The sequence below is a fragment of the Dendrobates tinctorius genome, unplaced genomic scaffold, assembly GCF_039654945.1.
Source record: "Dendrobates tinctorius isolate UK_male_01 unplaced genomic scaffold, ASM3965494v1 ptg000154l, whole genome shotgun sequence".
In the NCBI taxonomy this organism is placed as follows: Eukaryota; Metazoa; Chordata; class Amphibia; order Anura; family Dendrobatidae; genus Dendrobates; species Dendrobates tinctorius.
The window spans coordinates 11,113,261-11,129,588 of record NW_027361821.1 but is presented as its reverse complement, the minus strand read 5'-3'; the positions used below and the strand labels follow the sequence as shown (position 1 = coordinate 11,129,588).

Genomic DNA, 16,328 nt, shown 5'->3' with positions numbered 1-16,328 from the left:
CAGTTTGACCACTAGTGGCTGCTATTGCACACCTGGATAATTGTGCTGCATTTCCACTTTTTTAATTCTCAGATAATCAGTTGCAATTTCGAATACAATGGTGAATGAAGTTGTCAAAATTTGTGGGAGAATCAGTCAAGGTTATTTCATCTTTGAGTGCGCTGGAGAGTACTTTCTTAAAAAAATATAATTTTGCAGCATTATTCCATTCAGTATCAATTGCTTACCATCTGAGTTATGCGGAATACTCTACAAAAGAATGATTTAGAATGATTTAGAGCCATCAGTGTAGCAGAGCTGAAGCTGTTGCACAATGTCATCAAACAACTGCCTCACGTGTGCTACGAAGGCCTTCAGATCATTAGGTCAATCATCGAGAGTCACAATAAGGGGGCTTGCCTCCATCAGCAGATTCCATGATGAAGGCTTGAGTATCATGTTACGATACTGGTGTAGCAAGAACAAGTAAGAGTAGGCGATGATAGAGATGAGCGACTTTGCCTTTTTTAGGGTCGAGTCGGGTTTCATGAAACCCGACATTCTCAACAGTCGAGTCAAACGAAATCGGCCGACTATCATGAAAAGTCGAAGGTCCGTCTGAAACACGAAACCCAATGCAAGTCAATGGGGAAGCAAAGTCGGCAGGTAGTGGAGGACAGTAAACACACCTACATGCCGGACCGCTTTTTTAAAGTGTGCGAAAACTCTCTCTCTCTCCCCGGACGCTGCACATGTCATCTCGTTGCCCACAGTGTATGTCCTTGCTCAGTGGCTGAAAAAAGTCACGTGCAGCGTGCAAGCATTCTGGGCAATCCGGCTTTGGCGCTCGTTTTGCCGACCGCCTGGCCGACTTCACGCTGTGGTCGGGTTTCGGTCAGTGAAACCCAACTTTGCCATAAGTCGGCGTCTTATGAATTTGGCCAACCTGTTTCGCTCAACTCTAGTAAGCAATAGTAGAAGTTTTTGGAGATGGCAAAAGAAGCTGTAGGAAACAATCCGGTGATAAGTGAAAACAGTCTAGGCTCAGGAATTCAGGAGCTAGAGATGGGAACTAGTTTAACAGCTGGATACAATACCCAAGCAATGAATGAGAGACCCATTTGGTCTTAAGTAGTCCCAAAAGGGAAAAAAAGTTGGCTATCACAGGTTCAGAATCTGCCATCTTAGTAAAGGGCAATTGCAGAGCACAACAGCATCCCCTTTGGCAAGGAGTGGAAATGCAGGACAATTATCAACGTGAACAATAGCAGCCACCAGTGTTCAAACAGTAAAAGGACAATAGGAATCCTGACAAAAGGAGTTGGAGGAATATGTGTGGAGGGAGAAAAAAAAGGATTTAGGGAAATAAGGGTTGAAAAAGGGAACAAAAAAATCACACAGCTCAGCTGCTCTGCTGAAGTAGATTGCATGAGCAGGCTCTAGCTGGACCTGGGGAGGGTCAGAAATAGAAATGATTTCAAAGAGTGGTAAACCCCCCTAAAGCACTTAGCTCACAACAGCTATTTATGGTAGAATATAAATAGATCTGGCCTCTAGGATCTATGGCTATCTCTAGATGCCTGGCTGTATACAAAGCTTCCATAGCAGTGAATGGAATTAGCTAGCAGATGTGCGGCCACCACTCCTGTCACTGCAGATTGGTCATCAGTCAGAACCTTTTCACATACTGTATATGCATGACAGGTGCAAGTCCTTGTGCTAATCCCATAAATGGTTGTCATGAGACAACCTGTTCAAGGAGAATCTGTCACTGGGTAGATTTAGACTGCTGCCAAAGTGCCAAATGGAGGCAAAATAGTGAGCCTTTAAACATCATTCTTTTTATATGTTACGTCTTAAAGATAATAAACAGTTGTCAAGCAACTACCAAAATAACATTTTTTTTCTGGATACGTTTAAAGACTTCAATGACATGACGAGCTCCCAGAACAATCCATTTTATGCATGTGTGAAAGGTTATCCTGCATCTTACATATCGGTTTTACAAAGCATAGACACACATGCTCTTCGCAGACTTTCAACTGAAGAGACCTCTACAGTCAGAAAATAAATGTTCATCCTTTAGTCTGCCGCTCTATGAAAGGCAGATTCTTTTACCTGTGCGCTATTAAAACAACACTTCCTTTATCTGTATTTACAAACAGTTAGCGCTCTCGGAACCCCGGAGCCTTATTCCGATCTGCCAGATTAGCGGTGCTTAAAATAACTAGACAAATTCAAAACCCTCGGATTTATTAGGACGTATATTGACAAACAGAGTAATAATCAGTAACAATAATTTATTCCTAGAGACAAAGCTGCATTCTGAACACTAACATGGGGCGGGCATTAATAAGATACATTGGATAAATGAATCTTATTAAACACATTTTCTACTCTGTTTATATTTACTGAGAAATATTTTTATTATCATGATTATTTTGGTTATAAACAATAGGATAATATTTTTCATTAATAACTTAATTGAATGCTTCTTCTTACAAAGAGAAAAGCAGATAAAATAATGAACTGAAATCCTTTTCTTAGAGAAGACTTTTTGTTAAAGAGACAACAGCCTGTGTTATATGGATTCTTGTTTTACACCTTTCTTTCTTTCTTTCTTTCAGATGTCCACTTACAAACACAGGCTCTTCAGCTAAGGATGGAGGACATAAGCTTGTGCCCTGACATGGAGAGATGTAGTCAGCAGCAGCCTTTCTCTCCCTCTCTCCTCCTAGCTCAGTCCATAGTTGCAGTTGTGTTCATCTGTCTGCACCTCCTCCTCCTGCCTCCCAGATCAGCAGCAGAAGGGCTGGAGGATGCTGTCTGCACAGAGCACTACCAGCTCCACAGACAACTGATGGCAGCTTCACATGCACTTGCAGCCTAAGAGATCTACTAAGCCCATGGCCAATCCCACCCCTTGATACAGTGGTACAGTCCTCTGGAGCTGTCTCTGCACCCTGGATGGTGAACGCCTGCTTGTTGTAGCACTGGAGCCCTAGGATGATGATGATAAAGGAGCCTTGGTTCGTATAGGAGATTATCACTTACTGACCCATAGAACTGTCCCTGTCACCAACATCCTGCTGCCATCTCTTCCCTGTGGCCGACTGATGGTCATTCAAGGTGGATTTATCTCCTGCCTGATTGGCAAATAAGCGGTCAGGCAAGGGCACCAGTGTTAGGCTATGGCAAGACCTGCACAGGGCACAGGAAGGCAGCCTGGGGGACCGAGGCTGCTCAGAGTCACCACCCAATAGGTAGGTGACAAATGTGACACTGATTCTATGTTCCTTCATAGAAGAGGGAATGGAGATTGTTTTATGCATGTGATTGTCGATACTTATCTATATACACGTGAGGGGAGCATGTCCTGTTACTCCTTCAGGACAGGTGAGAACAGCACTTTATAAGAATGTTCCATGCTCCTGCCGGGTGTGTGCTGGAGGCGCCACTCTATGTGACCTGGGGGTTCAGCACTCTAACAAGTGGACAGCGCATTCTAAACGGCCATGGAACGGCTGAGAAGAAGTCAGTGTGTGTTACAGAATGTGTGTGTGTATGAGTGTGTCTTACAGAACGTGTGTATGTGTGTGTATGAGTGTGTCTTACAGAACGTGTGTGTATGTGTGTGTATGAGTGTGTGTTACAGAACACGTATGTATGTATATGTGTGTGTGTGTGTGTTACAGAACATGTATGTATGTATATGTGTGTGTGTGTTACAGAACATGTATGTATGAGTGTGTGTTACAGAATGTATGTGTATGTGTGTGTTACAGAACGTGTGTGTGTGTGTGTGTGTTACAGAACATGTATGTGTGTGTTACAGAACATGTGTGTGTATGTGTGTGTATGAGTGTGTGTTACAGAACATGTATGTATGAGTGTGTGTTACAGAATGTATGTGTATGTGTGTGTTACAGAACGTGTGTGTATGTGTGTGTGTTACAGAACATGTATGTGTGTGTTACAGAACGTGTGTGTATTTGTGTGTATGAGTGTGTGTTACAGAACATGTATGTATGTATATGTGTGTGTGTGTGTTACAGAACATGTATGTATGAGTGTGTGTTACAGAATGTATGTGTATGTGTGTGTTACAGAACATGTATGTATGAGTGTGTGTTACAGAATGTATGTGTGTGTTACAGAACATGTGTGTGTATGTGTGTGTTACAAACCATGTGTGTATGTGTGTGTTACAGATCTTGTGTATGTGTGTGTTACAGATCTTGTGTATGTTACATTAGTCAGTCTGTGTGTGAGTTCCAGAATGTATGTGTGTTAGTGTGTTACAGAAAATGCATAGTTTTCAACCTGTCATTTCCCACCCCACAATCTGCCTTCTTTATCCCCCATAATATCAATAATATCAATAGCTGATACATAGATTACATTCTAAGAGCTTTTCATGGATTTTTTTTTATAACGTTCTTCAGGAGTGCAAGAGTTAGATGTAACACAAACCCTGGCACTCTCAGGCAGTAAAGGCTTTAGACAGACATTCTAATGATGAAAGGTGAGTAATCCTAGAAAGCTTCATAACCTTCAGATCACAGCCAATCAAAATGCCAGCTCCTATGCCATAAACACAGATATTGATAGAGCAAATGCAGCTGATAAAAGTGGGCACACATGAAGCAGCTGACAGTCAGCTTTCTTTATAGTCCTTCATTCAGCAAGACCAGATGTGACAATAATTAGTTTTTAACCCACCATTGACTGGTAGGCAGTTATTTACCTTCATTGGCCCACTCATAAAACCCATTAGTTTACTTAAATCTACGCTTTTCTCTAGGCATCTGCTAATTGTTGTCCATAGCATTTCTGATATGACACCACCAGTTCCCTGAAATGTGACTCACCTACAAAAGCTGCTCTTCACCTCAATAGTTAATGCTTCTCCTATAGAAATGGCAGATTGTACCCAGTGTTTAGTCAGAAAGTAAATGGAAGCACTCTCTGCATTTGGTACATAGGCAAGAAGAGCTCACTGGGGCTAATGAGCCTTTTCTAAAAGGAATTACAGTAAATAATGTGCTGTGCACTTCCTTACTGATACAACTGGAAGATCTCATTCAATCCAATGATTATTTAAGTGTAGTCTTCTTTGTGGTTGGGGTTTGTCTGCAAGAAATGCATTGTTTTTCTTATGTGGTTAAGGAGTCTGTTCATACCTTGGCAAGTCAGTATACTTAAGACGTACAATCCATATCGTTATTATAGCAGTTTGCATGTCAGCTTTGCAAATTATGTCTCTCTTATGATTCAGCTTTTAGCAGATTATCTGTGTATCTATCATCTATCTCTTTATCTCTTCTTCTTTCTTTCTATCTATCTATCTATCTATCTATTATCTATCTATCTTTTATCTATTTTCTATCTATCTATCCCATATCTATCTATCTATCTCTTTATCTATCTATCTATCTATCTATCTATCTATCTATCTATCATCTATCTATCTATCTTTTATCTATTTTCTATCTATCTATCTATCTATCTATCTATCTATCTATCTATCTATCCCATATTTGCTACAGATAGATAGTTGCATATGTATATAACATGTAGTTATATAGATATGCATATGTGTGTGTGTATATATATATAATATATTTATATACACAGTATACTTAGATATAGGTTAATAGATGCAATATATAGACACAACATATCAACATATCTTTCTATCATCTATCTATTTATCTAATAAATATATATATATATATATATATTATATATATTATCAGCTGTAAGTCTGTTATGGCTGTTTTTATTATTTTCCAACCTTTGAAGATCACATTAGTTTCTGGAACTATTAAAAGTAACTCTACCCTTTCTTTCTAATACTAGTAATAAGAGAGCACTGCTTAGTCAAAACTAGTTCATCAATGTTGCAATTACTAAAAAAGGGGTTGATCTATAAAAAAAAGACATATTTCTTGCTCTTTGCATCTTTCTTGCACTAGTTGCATACATTTTGGATGTGGTATTTGGGTCTGCAGCATGCAATAATCTCCATATGTTTCCCTTTAACTTAAATTTTGTGGTGACAGGATCTGGCATCCCTTATGTTGTATCATTTGCTTGTCGTCATATCGAGATAACAGCTTTGGAATGGAAGAGCCATGTATAATGGGCAAATACTTTCCATAACTTAGGAGTGTATTGAGTGGGTAGTGGTGTCTCTGTGCATTAGAATTGTGACGTTGCTCTTCTTCATCATTCGGTGTATGTTGCCATGCACACATATAGCAGCTGCTTAAACTGTAACTTTTCTGAAGCTTGAAAGATTTACCATAACTCATAGTTGTGACTGCAATTGTGCAGAAAAATGCAAATCCTGTGTCCTGGTAGCAGAGTTATTAATGCCAAATATTGGATTCTGGGCTTACTACATCTTTGTCTATGAATGTTGTTTTTCCAAGGTGGGACATTTGGATCTATCAATGGAATATCATGCAATGCAGATTCTAATAGATCCATACTTAAGACATGGCCAAAGTAGAAAGGTAGCGAGAAGGCTCAGACGGAGCAGTAGTCCTAGGGTTTCAGCATGTTATCTTGCAGTGAGAATTGCAATGCTGAAATCCTTCCCCGGAGCATGGACACTGCAGCACTATAGCCTGCAGTGCAGATATAGCCCATTGAAAGGCACAGAAGCAACAGTAAATAAGTGACAGACCGCTGTGATACATTTCATCTCTCATTGACTAGTCTCAGTTGCATAGGATTTGCTGCAGCATTGCCATGTGATTTGCTGCAAAAGTCTTGGTAGGAGGATGGTTGGGATGTACATAGTGGCCATAGTGTGATATAACATATGGCAGAAAGTTAGAAACCATTGCAATAGTCAGCCCCAGAAAAAGGTCCCTGCCACCAACATTCTGCTTCCATAAGGATTGTATCACATGGGACTTGAAATCCATTGTTCGCGTACTGTAAGAGCAACAGGCAGTCACAGCTTCCTTAACAAAGAGGATGATTCACGGGCACTTTGTAACATCTAGAACATAACTATTAGTGATGACAGTAATTGTTGAAAGCCTTAAGAAGCTAAATCAAATGGTTGTGTTGGATAATTTGAGTTTCTCATTCACTTGTTTCCATAAAGTAGTGTGATCATTTAGTAGATATTTTTTCCACCCCTATGTAAAACCACCTATAAAGCATTTGATGACAACATATTCCAGTTTAAGGTGTTACGAGATACATATTTTTTCCTTTTTGTACGGGCCACATATCGGCACACTTCTGCGCCTACCGAAACAGATTCCAATTTGTATAGTTTGAGAGATTGTTTCAGAATGTCAAAATAATCCACTCTCCAAAGTATAAGTTTACAGCTCGGCAAAGCGAAAAGCAAACCCCCACAAGATGACAAGAGAAATGCATTCATACGGCTTTTATCAAAGGGAAACTGCTTTTCTAAATATGTACTATGTGCCAAATTGCTGTTTATCGTAGGGCTGAGATCTAGGGTATACTTTCCAGGCATAGTCGAGCAGAACGTCTGCATTTATGATGGGATAAAATAAAGACTTTCAAAGGTTAACGGCTGATGCCAAAAAACACGTATTTATTTGAAGAAAAAAAATAAACTCTACATTTATCTTAATGGAGAACTATTATTCCTACCTGAAACAGACAGTAGCACAGTGAAAAAGGGAAAGACAATGCTGATGACTAGCTTATTGTGAAAGAATCTGGCATCTTCTATTCACACCATTATTCCTATCTTCATGCATACCTGGTAACTTCCCTGCCATATTTACTTCTATATTTCTAAACTACCCATTAGATATATAACATTCATCCTTCCTAGCCATCGTCATCACAACTCAGAAAACAGCGCAACATACTGGATAAATATTCGAAGGGACAATGAAACAACTATATGTAATGTGCCGACTTCCCTTATTGCCATTGCTACCGCTACCCCTGCTCATCAGTCCTCAGTAATGCTCAATATTCCATTATGTATACAGGAAGAAGGGAGGGTCTGGTCTCATTCTCCATTTCTTCATTTCCTGTCCCTTTTGGGAAAAAATACATGAAAACGTAAAATTGAAGCACATAATCATTAATTGCTTGTCAGTATGGACACCATTGGGTTCACAAATGCAGTTCTTTAAAGTTTTTGGATCAATTTTTATATTCTTTTTTAATCTAAACACAAAAGTGGGTATAAAGGAAAGAATCTGATTGCACCTTTTCTTTGTACTTCTTTGATTTAGATTTTCTTCTGCTCTTGACAAAGAAGAGCTGCTTGAAAAACTGCATTTGTGATTGTAGCCTAATGCACACCACAATGTGCAGTATTCATTTCCAGACTGATAATATGAAAGGGAGCATTACAGCTGTAGGTCAGAGAGCAAGGTGAGTACCTTGTCTCTACTGCCATTACTGTAAATGATTGAACTAGTTAATATAGAAAAGTATACAATGCACAGGACTATTGTCTAACAATACAAAACACGCAGGCAATAAGTAATCACTATTGTTGACAACAATGACTGGTGGGTGTAAGGGGAAGGTCATTAGCCTCTGTGCTATTTAATATCATCTATAGAGAACCCATTGGCTAGTCTACGTGTGGATATGTCAAGACTGAGTGCTCACTTTATGCTTATATGGGAATGGCTGGGCAACAAAAAAAGCAAAATAGGGTGTTATTCAGATAAATGACCTGATAATGCTGTGTGAGACATAACTTTAAAAAGGTTTCAAGTAGGACTACAGCTGCTGCAGCCCATCAGGCTGGTACATCCAATATAGTAGTATGAGCAATTAGAAAATGGCGGGTGACCTGCACTGCTGGTGTACATCCGATCAAGGAGTCAGAAACAAGCAAAGGTGACAATGCGTTTTATTCCCTCCGTGTTTCTAAGCATTAGAAATCTTTGTGGTTCACTTGGAGAAGAAGTTGTAAAGCTTCGAAACGCGTAGAGAGTAAAGTGCACTGTCAGCATCCGAGGCGAACATATTGTTGGTGCAGCTTGTTCATCAGAACAACAGTGCAAGGGGTAAAGGGGCCCAGTTCTACCCCCCAAAGCAGGTGGAATTTTGCATTTCTAGGAGCTCTTGGGCTCCAAAGGGTCCATATATTGTTCTTGCACAGGGGCTGTTTTCTCTCTGTGTCCGCCAGTGGTCAACATCGTCACTTCTTTTTGATTCCTTGACTTCTTGATGGATGTACATGAGCAACACAGATCACCCACTCTTTCCTTACTTTTCCACTGTATATTTATAGTGGAGTGACAATATTGCCAATTCCCGCTTGCTACATAGTGACCTAATTATGAAGGTATGAAGGGTTTGCTTTTCCCAAAATTTTCAATACATTGAAGCATTGTTAAACATAGTGTGGGGTCCTGAAGAATGAGTCAGTTGTCTGCTGTTTTTCTTAGGTACAAAGTTGTGCGTCTCAAGTATACAAGTCATATGTAGATACGTGAAGCAGCTCATTTAATCCCTATAGTTGATTTATAGAGTCCATAAAGTACTTGGGGTGCTACTAAATGGTGCCTGCTAACAACATCATACTCTACCGAAGGTATACCACAGCAATGTAGCATATAATGGCGCGTTCTCTCAGATTCCATGTACAGTAAAGCAGAGGATCACGGAGGTGCGACACAGACACACAGCCATCGAAAGGCTCTATAATATGGATCTAGGTTATACCTCGCCATATTACAGTCACACAGAGAAGTCCATAGGCTAAAATCTTGTTCTTCTACATAGGCAAAGGCCATTTCTGTGTCACTTGTGGACATAACATTTACTGGTGAATATAGGTGAAAGCTTACTTCCGTCTGATGTTCCGTTTAGCTCAGTTCAGTCTTGTCTTTTACAGTTAAAATGGTAGTGTAATTTATTCTAAATGTATTCTAAATGCATTTATATCCATATTTATTAACATTCTCTAAATCTGTAGTCATATTTGCTGACAAATCATTTGGATGTCTATACAGCTTTGATGACTAGACATATTTTCATATATGATAACCCATCTCCATGCCACCCTGAATGCAGAGACTGAATTTTAGTAATGCATATTGTATAAGAGATACATGCTCTAATCTATAACCTTATCTTAAGCGGTTGGGCCACAGGATAAGTGACAAATGTAGGATCACTGGATGCCTAACTGTTCGGTTAATGAGATTGTTGGTCATAAAGTCCCCTTTGGGAATGGAGTGGTAGCGCACATGCATGATTGCTTTATCCACTTTTATAGTAGCCTTAGTGTGCATGCACTCCCATAGACTGTGAACGAAATGGTTGTTACGCCTGCACTCTCTGTTCACTTCTTGTAATCGGTGGTGGTTCCAGGAGTTGGACCAGCAGTCATACATTCGTAACATATCCTGTGAATAGGTGATAAATGGTGTTTAGTCAATCAACCCTTAATTGTTCTGCAGAACACAATGGTAAAATGATGGTGGCATTAGATCTGATTTCATAACTGGATGATTAATGGCAAGGTGCACAACCAGAGCCCAGGGACCACATGCAGCACAAAATGTCATTCTCTGGGACCCCCAAACATATGTTCACAGACATGCTTGCTAATGTCTCGCTGCTTAACTGTCGTTTAAGAGAAAAGATGTTTAGTACATGTTCCTTTATGTATCTCCCATAAATATTAGAAGAATGAGTGTCTTTTTCCGCTTGCACCTGTTCACATTTGTCTTTCTGTTTGAAAGTGATGGTCAGTCTTTTGATATTTTTGATATTTATTAGGGGATTGAGTTCTCTTGGCTCTTGTTTGGCCTTACAGAAATGTATATGTGAGTTACTGGTGGATATCCATATATGTAGCTCCATCAATTTTAGTTTATGGCTATTGAGCTTACAATCCAGAGCCACGTGTGCCCCTGGCCTTCTCTTCTCTGGAGTGCAAACTAAGTGAAAAGGGAACTCTAATTCTTCCAAAAGTTGCAGGCTCCACTTTCAGGACTTTTATCTGAAATACATTAGTGGAACATACTTTTGCTGTGCCATAATTGGTAATACACATTACAGTTTTATTCCGGTCCCTATGAGTGATTCAATATGACAATATGGCCCTCAGACCAGAAAAGATTGTGTATCCCTGATATACAGCCAGTATGACTATGACCTATGTAAAAACTGAGCAGCTATCCAAAAAAAATAATTTGGCTTCCAGAGCCAAAAGAGGTTGAAATTCAGATGGCCATCTTCGGAGGAAATAAGACCCAGGTGTCGTTTATGGAATATTTTCCATTGACGTACCTGCATGTTAAAAGCTGCCAAAAACGACCATTTTCACAGATCATAGCAGTGAGTATAAAAGGTCAAACAAAGCTAATAAGAGATAATTAAGGTCAGACATGTACATCTAGACACTAATCTACTTCTGGGCACATAAAATAAAAACCTGGCATATTTGCCAGTATCAGTTATTCTGCAGCCACCAGTTAAATTCTGGCATTATTAAAACACTTCAACTTCTGAAAAGTGAGAGTCTAATTATTTCTCTAGAGATGAAAAGAGAGAAATGATTTCTAGTTTGGTAAATGTGAGCTTGTGAGGTTCTAATTAATATGCCAATGGTCTATGTACATTTCACTTAATTTGATTCAGCAAAAAAAAAGTACTTCAATTTGCATAATATAACAGATAAGTTCAGATACTTTTTAGCATGTAGACCAATAAACAGCAACTTCAGCAACATGACAGGGAAGAGATAATTAACTGTCACATGCTGTATAGTGATCCATTCTGCTCATGCTGCTAACAGATGTGGCCCTCAAATTAAGTTTGGATTGAAGTTTTAATCAACTTGAGTCTCGAAATATAAGAAGCATCTTCTTAGAAAAGTCATGTGATGGCCAGACTGTGCCAAGTGTTGTCTGTGCCACTCACCAAAATGGTAGACTTTCAGTCGTTGCAAGTCATTAACCTTACTTTGACCTATCTTTGGCAGGCAAACATCAGATATATTAAGTTTGGCCTTACATGTATACTGCAATATAATGTGTTCATGACACAGCCAGGTTTGCTTAAAGTGAGTCTGCCAGCACAGAATGGCTGTTTAAGCCAAGTTCAGGCGTGATGTATCTTGGTGGGGTCGATCATTTAAACCTTCCCACTTGCTTGTTGTTCCTCTACCTCCACCCCCCTCTTCTTTGACTGAAAACTCTGGCTTCAAAGAGCAAGAGGAGATAGATGGCAACCAAACAGGTGGGAAGGTGGATATAAATGATTGGCCCTGTCAAGAAGCACCGCGTGCCTGTACTTGGTTTGAACACTCATTCTGTGCTGAAAAAGTCCTTATAAATATATATTACCAAGTAATCACCTGTCTAGAGGATAAGTTGCAACTTGTTGACCAGTGGAGGTCCAACCATTTGGGCCCAACATGATCAGAAAATTAGGAAAATTTTATCCATGTAATAATGGAGCAGCTCGATAGCCAGTCCATTCATCACCTATCTGGCTGCTAAGTGCCACACTCTGCTTTTTCTGGCATACCCATAGAAAACGATTGGAGCAGCAGTTGCATATTTGACCAGTCCCACCATTTTGTATTGAGGATGAAAGTTCCCCATTATAGATAAAAATTTCCTGATCTGCTGTGGGACCCCCATCGATCTAGGTGTCACCTACAGATAATGCTAACTTGTTTCACCGGACAGCCCCTTTGCTTTCATATTAATGTTCTTTTCCACAATTATAATTGTAATATAATGAACCTCTGTGCCACATATGATAAAGATAACTTGCTATCGGGTATATGGTCCTTTATGATCCCTTAAGCAAAACATCCCCGATGCAATTTCTACCTTATTGAAAGTGGTTATCTGGTGCATCCACATCAAAGAAGACCAATGCCAGTGAGATTACAACCCCCCCACATCTGTCAAGACACTGTGAGATCAGAAAGTATTGAGCACATGTTCTACTTTGAACAGCACGGTCGCTCAGTGGCTAGCAATTTTGCAATATGGTCTTTGGTTAAAATCGCACCAAGGACAACATATGGAAGGAGTTTGTATGCTCTTCTCATATTTGTGTGGGTTTCCTCCAGGTGCTCTGGTTTCCTCCCACACTCGAAATGTGGGAGGCACCAAGCACCTTTGTAGCTAAATAACCCCTTTAATTCTATTGCATAAGTTCTAAAATTCCTAAACACACTTTCCAAAGTTTCAAAGAATCCTGTACATTCCTTTTGTATATATAAATACCGTGATGTACTACTTCAAGAATCAACAAATGGGTTATTTTAAAGGTCCACTCTAGGAAGAACTGATACATTATTTTAGGCCTAAAGCAAGCCTGGAGGGGGTAGTATAAGTCACAGCGAATCTCTCTTTGATGTTCTTGAATCCTCAGGTTCTGAATGCGCATAACACAATGTATTACTTTTGCTTGGAAAGTTATTTTAACTTTAAAATCCATAATTTAAGATATTCTGGAAACTCATAAGATCAGTAGCATGGGGTTAAGCAAAGAAAACAAATTTTTAGATTATAAGATTAAAAGTGTTAATTACATAATTACCATGATTCATACTTTTCAAATAATCTGGCATTAATTCTGTTGATGCAGAATTCACAGACAATGAAGCACAGTTATCAAAGCTATTTATGAGAAAAACTCTGCATTTGCCATAGCAGCCAATCACAGTGCGGTTTTCATTTTACCAGAAAAGTTAAAAAATTTAAGCTGACCTCTGCTTGTTACAAAAAAAGTAAAACAGGTTTCTTTAGACAGTTTTGATAAATGAAGTTAAACAAGGACACCAAGAAGTGAGCAACAATGAATCCATAGATGCTGTGGCCGAATAAGGAAATAGTGCAGCAAATGAAAGACACAAGATGAGGATTTTGTCATATAGCATGGCAATACTGAGTACAACAACAAGACACAAGGTAATTATACTGCATCAGCAAGGTATCTCCCAGTCAAAGATTTCAAAGCATACTGTTGTTTCAAGATGTGCTGTCAAAACTATTTTGATGAAGCACCTAGAAATGGGCAATGCTGAGGACTCTAAACTTAATGCTTGTTCAAGGAAATAATGCAGCAGATGAAAGACACATCATGCTTACTACCCTTTTAAATTGGAAGTTTTCCAGCAGTGCCATCAACTCTGGGCAGCAACCAGTGAAACCCAGCTACACCCAACTACTGTGCAGATTTGTCTTAACAGGAATGGTCTTCTTGAAATAATATTGACCAAAATAGTGATACCTGCAACATGGAAAAAAAGGCAAAGCAGCTCAACCATGCACAAAAACATATGAAAAGGGGTGCAGAAAATGGCAGCTCTCGACTGATGAATCAAAATTTGAAATATTTGGATGTAGCAGCAGGCTGTCTGCTGTGAAAGGCTTGGGGAACATAATAATCATGAGTGTTTGCAGCCAACAGTAAAGCATTGAGGTGGCTCATTGCAAGTCTGAGGCAGCATTTCTGATAATGGAGATGAGGATTTGGTCAGTTTTAATTGTGTCCTGTTTAGAGGCAGATATTTATCCATCATACAGTACCATCAGGAAGGTGTTCGTTTTGACTCTAATTTTATTCTGTAGCAGGACAATTACCCCCAAACATAGAATGTCCAGAAGAGTTATCTTCAGTGTAAAGGAGTACGAGGAGCCCTGGAAGTGATGATATGGCCATCACAGAGCCCTAATCTCAACATTATTGAGTCTGTCTCAAGTTACATGATCAGACAGAAGGATTTGGACATCGACAGAAGATCTGTGGTTAGGTCACCAAGATGCTTGGAACAACCTCTCTTCCATGTTCATTCAGAACTGTACTTGAAAGAATTGATGTTGTTTTGAAGGAATAATTGTGGTCACACCAAATATTGATTTGATTTAAATTTTTCTTTGGTTCATTCACTTTGTATGTTGTTAACTGATAAAAATAAACTAGAAAAACTTCGATTATTTAAATCATTCCCACTGTGCAGAATTTTTTATTGTATATATACATGTCCATTGAGAATCATAGTGCGGTGAAGGTAGCGTTAATGGTACCTTGATTTGCCATCACACAGAGTTAATATCCCTGCTTGCAGTTGCTCCAAGCTTTATTTCACCTTCATCAAAGAGACTCACGTCTACTCTATAGTATGCAGTTAATAAAATATAGATAAGAATATTACAGCTGTAAATGTCTGACTTCTCAGTGATCTGCGCTTCAAAGGAAAATCAGGAGGTAAAATCCCCTTCGTAAACAGAGTCAGCCTGTTTTCCTATGTGTATTGGATCACATTGATTATCTGTGCATTCACTGGTCAACTTGATTACCTGTCAGTCATCTGAAGCAAGGATTTCTAATCCTTTATCTCTTACCAGAGAGCGCTTCCAATAATATATATGGAGAGGTGGTCTTGTGCTTCCCCAAAGCTTCCTTTACAACTATCTATTATTAGAAACTGACAGTTCTCAACCAACTGTAAATGTAAACTACGTCCATTGATTATAAAGCATGTGACTAGGAAACCATTGTAATGTTTATTAACCCTTCTTCTGAAATGTGTGCCACTAATACACATGTATTATGTTAAATGAAATCAGATATAAATGTAATTGTTGAAAACTATACAATCAATATATATATATTTTTTAGCATGGTGCTTATGATTGACAGATGACTGATGAATGAAATCTGTCAAAGGCATCCATATGACTTTATTGTCTCTTATTTAAATAATCCCTCCCATCAAAGTTTTTATCCACTTAATATATTGCAATCATCATATTATATTGCACTGTGTATTTACAATTGCTCATTTTGCCTTTCTACCTAGGTAATTCTTCTCTTTTCTCTGCCCTATATTCAAACAGCAAGTCTCTTGTCTCTGCATGACTCATTTCCCTCCTCAACTCCTGACCCAGCTGCTCTCTCCTCCTACTGCCATAGACTTTTGCAGAGACTTATGTCTTGTGCAGAAAAAAATCACCTCTGTTTTCTACATAGAGCTTAGAAGGATTCAGCTAGTCAGTTTTTAATCACGTGATGTCATAAACCTAATGGATAAGAGAATATTTATCTGGGTAGAAAGGCAAAATTAGCATAATATATTGCATTCACCATACAGTACTATATTGCACTGTGCACTTACAATTGCTCCTTTTGCCTTTCTCCCCAGGTAAATCTTCTCTTTATCATTAGGTCTATGACATCACGTGATTAAAAGCTAATGTAATGAAAAAGACTAAAAACACATTAAATAGCCAGTAAGCATATTTCAGACCTAATCCATGTCAGTAGTCACAGAAATAACTTAGACCTGTGTTAGGTTTGAAACACAACAGGTGCTTGTTCATTAGGTTTTAGGGTAGTTCAAG

General features: G+C 39.0%; 1 protein-coding gene across 8 annotated transcripts in view; it reads left to right on the top strand.

The window, feature by feature from the left end:
- Nucleotides 1–2,631: 2,631 nt before the first annotated feature.
- Nucleotides 2,632–16,328, top strand: part of TENM1 (teneurin transmembrane protein 1) — a 1,357,925-nt gene continuing 1,344,228 nt past the window's right edge. For 7 of the 8 annotated variants that reach the window (XM_073547619.1, XM_073547618.1, XM_073547617.1 and 4 more), the window contains exon 1: nucleotides 2,633–3,242. The gene's annotated coding sequence lies outside the window, so the exon portion shown is untranslated. Of the gene's footprint in view, nucleotides 3,243–16,328 lie in introns of all 8 variants that reach the window. The other variant, XM_073547613.1, reaches the window with a different exon arrangement.